A 6,782-nucleotide genomic window follows, 5' to 3' on the forward strand; every position below is an offset into this window, starting at 1 on the left:
ATCGAACTCATGCGGAAGTGGCTTAAGCTTCCCAGTGCAGTGCTTTAACCTGCTGCACCACCAGGAAGGGCCCTACCTCTGTTTCTTTAATATTTTCTTGTTTAAAGAGAAAGTATTTGTTTAGGTAATATAAAGAAAACATAAGAAAAAGGTAGAAATTTGTTATTATTCACATTTGCTAACCCAATATTGTATGTATTTCTGTTTACTATAACATGTCAAGGATTCTGCATAAAAATATAAGCTGCCTATGTATTGTCATTTATCTTAATTTATGTGTATATATAAAACATTTAATGCTACATTCATTCTATTAAAAGAAAGAATATATGTCAAGTAGGATATGAATATTTATTTTATATTATTCCCATAATTCTCACAATTATTAATGTCCTATTCACATGAGATTTCTGGGATACTGTATTTTTTCCCAAGAGTTAATTGTAATTGATAGATTTCAAGTTTAAGTTGATCTCTGGTGCATAAAATTCATTATTTGAATTCTCTATGCTTTTCCTGACACTGGAAATGAGATAGAGACAGAAGTGGAAACTTTCTGTGTGGGAATTTTGAGTGTTTTATGTTCACTGGTTCTCTTTTTTCTCACACAGTCTGAGGCCAATTTCACATCAACAAAGGCCTCCTCACCTCAGCAGAGCAACAAGGTCAACACAGCCTGTGCATCTTTATTGTGCTCATGCCCAAGCTCCTCTTTCAGTTGGTGAAACCCAGGGCAGACACACAGGTATGACCAGTCCCACTGCCAGGCTGCTGGGCAGGACAGATAAAGTGAAAAGTGCTCCAGGAAAGCTGTGCAAAAAGTTGGGAGGGTTCTAGATTGTTGCTTGAATTGACTTGGGATTTATGCCAATTAATACCTAATGTTATCTTTATCCTACAAGTGCTGATAGCATGGATCAGAATGAGAATATGTTAATACATTATTATGCATAATAAGAGTTTTAAAAATCTTCAGATGTGTTTCTCTCTTTTCCCTTTTATTGTTGCTGTCTAACTGATTAGCAGCAGATGATCCAAAATTTAAACTGTATACTTAAATGCGATAAGAAAAGTTTGAATGTCTTGATAATGATTGTTTTTCTATCAAAATAAATCCTGGGTCCTCTCTGATGGGCAGTGGGTAAGGACACAGCACTGCAAGCTAGCTGCAACCACTTCAGTGCGAGCTAGATCCTCGCCCCAGAGATGGTCCACATAGTGCAGCAGACCTCTCCTGACCCGCCCACTGCCCCCCTCAGCAGTGTGCTTCGTCCATCTGCCTATTCTGCGCCTCACTCTGTCTCTGGTGAATCCTCTCACCACACCTGCATTTCTGGCTTGTACCCCATTTCTGTATGCATAAATAAATAAGTCTTAAAAAAAATAAATCCAGATGTGTATTTGCAAAATACAAAGATATTCAGGTACAGATAACAACAATAGAAAACCAGTTATCTAGGAAAATACATGAATTTAGAGCTATTCATTGACAGGTAAATGGTAATTATTTATACATTTTATATTCAATGATTGTTCAAATCAACTTTCCTTAAGTTACAAAGTGATTAGTGAAACTTCATGATGAATATTTCAATGTTATTAATTATTCCTTATAAAAGAGTCACAGGTCTTGCTTTAATTTTTGTTGTCAGTCCTCAAAATGAACGAGAAGGTGACATACATGGAAGTGAAATTTTCCAGTGCAGGGGAACAAGAGGACAAAAGGCCTCAAGTCCACGAAACCAGAGGTAAAGTTTCTTTTCTTTCGTAGATTTATGAAAAATTTATATTATATGAAATTATGATAATTGTGCTTATACATATTTGATTATTTAGATGGTTCTTTATAAATAGAGGAATATATTTAAATGTAATAGTTGTTGAGATCTGTGTTCATAGAAAACAATCATATTTTATACTCTACAATATATTTCCATTTTGTTTTAATTCTGTGGCTTTGGTATGCTCGGTGCTTACTAATTATGTATTTTGTCTTTTGTGCAGAATTTTCATGGCATATGATTGCAGTAATTCTGGGAATTTTGTGGGTTTTTTTCCTCCTGCTGATAACTGCAGGCTTAGGATACAAGTGTGAGTATAAGGAATACATATTTGTCATGAAAATAATGAGCCAAGATTTTAAATAGCACTATGAGTTCCTGAAAATTTTAACTATATAAAGTTCTATAGAAATATTAGTATTTATTATAGGCTTGATGTTAAATTGATAAGTATGATGAGTTTATTATTTGTCATCAGTTACTGTTTAAGCATACATTTGGCTGAAGCATGTGGTGTTTATTCTTTTTGAAAGATTTATTTATTTGTGCACACAGAACTGGGGTACAGGCCAGAGGCTCAGGGGTGGCAAGAGGCTTCACCAGATACAGAGCGGGGAGCAGAACAGGCAGATCCACGAAGTATACTGCTGAGGGGAGCAGCAGGCGGGTCAGAAGAGGTCTGCCACGCCATGTGGTCACCTCCAGGGCAGGTGGGAATTTGAACTCATGCTGAAGTGGCTGCAGCTTCTTAGTGCTGTGCTTTAACCCGCTGTGCCACCAGGGAAGGCCAGGTGTATATTCTTATAGGATGAATCTTTCCATATGAACAGAGAATTGGGAAAAATTTTATGTTAGTAACATAAAATTATAATGCCATAATATTCCTTGAATCACAAAGGAAATGAACTCAATCTATGTTCTGTATGAATGAATGTTATCCATTACTTTGATATATGTATTATATCAATAATTTTAAATTACTTTCTTTGAATGCAAACAACATTTGCATTCAACATTTGCATTTCTTTGAATGCTCTGAATGCAAACAACAAATACTGAATAAAATACTGAAAACTAAGTTGCATAAATTTCATATTTTTTATTGAATGGTAGATGGCATAAAATCATTTAATATTAATCTTATATTTTATATTTTTATTAGTTTTATATACAATTTAAAATAATATAGACAATTTATTGTCTTATTTAAATATCTTACTTATGTGTGACACTTTATATTATTTTAACATCATACTATGTTTTTTCACTTAATCAACATCATTAACTTTGACATCTATAACTAAAGGAATTGGTCACAATAAAATGACCTATTAAAGATAGTTATGATCTTAATTTTTTTAAATGGGTTGAAGTTTTTCAGAACTCTTGTAAATGTGAAAATGTGAATGACAGAGGGACATGATCCTCACTACTTTATCATCATCAACTTTACCAACGTACCCAGGTAGGTGCTGAAAACTTAAACTCTCAGCTTACAGCTTTGTTTTCATTAGAATTACCCTTTTCTGTCCCATTTCAGTGTGTTTTTGATATTTTACATTGGCCTTTGACACCCTTATTTTGCTCACATTTTTCCCCATCAAATCATTTTCTTTTTATAGCTAATTAGATGCTATGGGTTTCCAAATAAATCTATATGACATTGTCATATTGATTTGATTATTATAGTGATTTGTGCTTGTGAATGAATATCCCCAGTAGATCTTCCTTATATATTCTCTCTTTGTTGATTTTTCCCTTGTAGGCAGACTGTTCCATATCACTGAAAACTATTTGCACTTAAGGTGTTAAGAGCTGTCAGATCCAATGGACTGGGTCTATAAGAGACAGTCTCTGGTTCCACAGTTTTCTTATCTGCAGAATTTGAAGAAAACCTACTCAATGTTCATAGCTTTTTGGGACACAGGCAAATCATTTATTCTCTGGTTATTCTGTGTGAAGGGAGGGATGAAATACAGAAGTGGTCTTGGGTTTGAAGATCTTGATGATTTTTGTTTTCAAGAGAAAAACTGTGACATATGTCCTGGAATTTGGTCCTGCTGTGAAAATTACTGCTACTATTTTTCAACTGATGAGAAAACTTGGGATCAGAGTAAGAAGTCATGCCAGGAACTTGGTTTTAATCTCATTAAGATTGATGACAGAGATGAGCAGGTATGTTTGCCTTATTCAACTTGAGTTGGTGCTTTAGAAAAGTTTGTTTGAGTTAGAATATGGTGTGTTGTCTGTGTATGTGTATGTGTATATAAAACCTACACACATACATATATATATAAGTGTATATGTATATAATTTCCATTACTTTGTTCTTTTATTTGTTCTAAGATATGAATGAACAAAGTAATAAATTTGTATTCAGAGAAATACAAAAATCTAGATATAGCTTGCAAGTACAAATACCTTGGTAAATTTAAAACTCAATTCTTACCAATCAATTCCTAAATGATTTGAGTTTCAGTTTCCTCTCAGGAAATGAATTATATTTATATTTATAATATATTTTTCCTTGTGATTTCAAAACACATTTTTTTGGTTTCAGTTTTAGTCCTGCTTCTGGGTTTCTGTGAACGTTCCAGCTCCTTTGAAATTTCTTGATACTTTACCCTGTGACAGAAAGGACAAGACTGCATAGTCTCACTTCATTGGTGATAATGATGCTGTCATTTCTAGGCTGGAACACTGAAAAGCTATAAAGCTATGTGACAGAATTTGTTGTAGAGGAAATTTACTCTCTCACTAATGGTTCAAGAATTTAATTTTTAGTTGCTTTATGAAGCCCAAAATTGTGGGAAAAAATAGTGATATAATCTGATGATATTGAAAATAGAGATTGGCTCATTGATTATGTTTAACACCAACTTCTAGCAAAAGCATGTGAATGAATATTAATGATATCTAATTTTAGTGCTCTTCAGCAACTTAGAAGTTATAAAGGTAATTCTAAAGTTATAAAAATTCTAAAATTATTCTACTTGTACCTTTTGTAGGCATTATATAAGTGCAGTTACAATTTTCTTTTTGTATTATTCATTTTTGAGGAAAAATATTCAGTGTGTGTATGAGAGAGAAAAAATGCATTTAGGAAAGTTGTTACTTTACATTTGAATCTATATGAAAGTATTTGAAATGTATACAGTATATCTATTGAAATTATACAAAATCAATGATATTTTATTTCTTACATTCAAAATCATATAATTCCAGTTTTATTAATAAAGAAAAAGTTGAAGACAATTCATTAAGTTGCCATAACCAGTGAATGACATAATCTGTTTGGAAACAGAAATGTCTAGCTATTTTTTTTTCTTTTATCTCTATCACTAATATTGAACAGTGTGGATTTATTTTATCTACTTAAAGATAATGGGCATTTGTTCATTTCCAATTTGAATGTTAAGAATAGTTCACTAACATTCTTAGAATGGTCGCCAAGATTTTTTCATATGTCCTGTCTTATCTTCATTTATAAGTACACAATAACTAGAGTAAGTAGGTAGTAGGGTGTTTAAAATAAATTTTATATGATGATTCTAAAATTAATCTCAGTAATTTTTTTTACACAATGTTCAATATTTTTCTCTGTTCCATTTTATAAGCCTGATGTTTCTCCATTTTGCAAACTGAAGAGTTGTGTGATATATCCTTGTCAGAATTTTCATTTTTCTGGTGTCTAGTAAGCTTGGCATCTTTCCATACTTATTGGCTATGTATTTTATTTATTTATAGGCATATATTATATTTACATACATTCATTTATTTAAACTCTCAATAGCACTACCATATCTATATATTTTATATGATTATATAAATTTCCATTGTGTTTCATTAAAAATAAACATATGTATTTATGACATCAATTTTACCATCAAAATTCCAATTCTATACTTCACTATACCATCGTACCCTTATCAGGTGTCTTCTGTCCTTTGTGGAACTAGTTGGTTTATAGTCCATAAGCTTATGTTTTGTTTCATTTATTTCATACGGTTTGTTCTACATAACACATGAATGAAATCAAAGTGTTTGTGTTTCTCTGTTATATTTCACTAAATATAATAATCTCAAAGACCATTGTGTTATTGCAGATGACAAGTTTGCATTGTTGTTATAGTCAAGTAGTGTCCATTGTGTTCCTTTCCCACATCTTTGTCTATTTGTCAAGTGACGAGTACTTCATTTCCAACTCTTGGCTATTGTAAGTGGCTGCAGTGAATATGGGGGTGTATATAACTCCTCAAAATAAGATTTTTGTATCTTTCAGGTTATACATAGATATGCAATCACTAGATCATATGTGATTTTACTTTTCATATTTTGATGAATCTCCATATTGCCTCATAATGGCTGTATCAATTTACAATACACCAAGAATGACTATCTCCCACATCCTCTCCAACACCGGTTATTTCTCTCTTGATTTTTTTGACTTTTTTGTATGGGTTAATACTGTTTTCTTATTGGCGTTGAAAGTGTTTGATTTGTTCTTAAAATACCACAGATGTTCTCAGGTTTGAAACTTATTTTTACATTTATCTAGGTGTATTTTGATGAGTGCTCGCTTATTGCATCTCATTTGACTAGTACTTTTTAAAATATAATTTTATCTTTCCTTTCTGTTTATTTGTGTTTTTTTCATTATTTTGAATTTATATTATTGTATTGATGTAAATTGATATAGAACAGTGTATAAGTTCAGATCTCTTCAGATGTATGTTTCCCCACACACTGAACAGAAAGATACCCAGAGACCACCTGGTCTTCTCCACCCTTCCCCTTCCAACCCCACTATCCCTTTCAAGCTCATTGTGGAATTGTGTTTTAAGTTCATCATATCCCTTTTTTGATATCTTTTACCCCAGAGAGATTGTGATTCATTAGTCAGGACTTTCCATTATACTCTGTTGTTACACAGTAAGGAAGTTATGCCTACTACATGTACTGTAGGAATGTTTGAAGATAAATCTGCACGTTTTTTATTTT

The sequence above is a fragment of the Condylura cristata genome, unplaced genomic scaffold (genome assembly GCF_000260355.1).
Source record: "Condylura cristata isolate star-nosed mole 26May11 unplaced genomic scaffold, ConCri1.0 scaffold00036, whole genome shotgun sequence".
Lineage (NCBI taxonomy): Eukaryota > Metazoa > Chordata > Mammalia > Eulipotyphla > Talpidae > Condylura > Condylura cristata.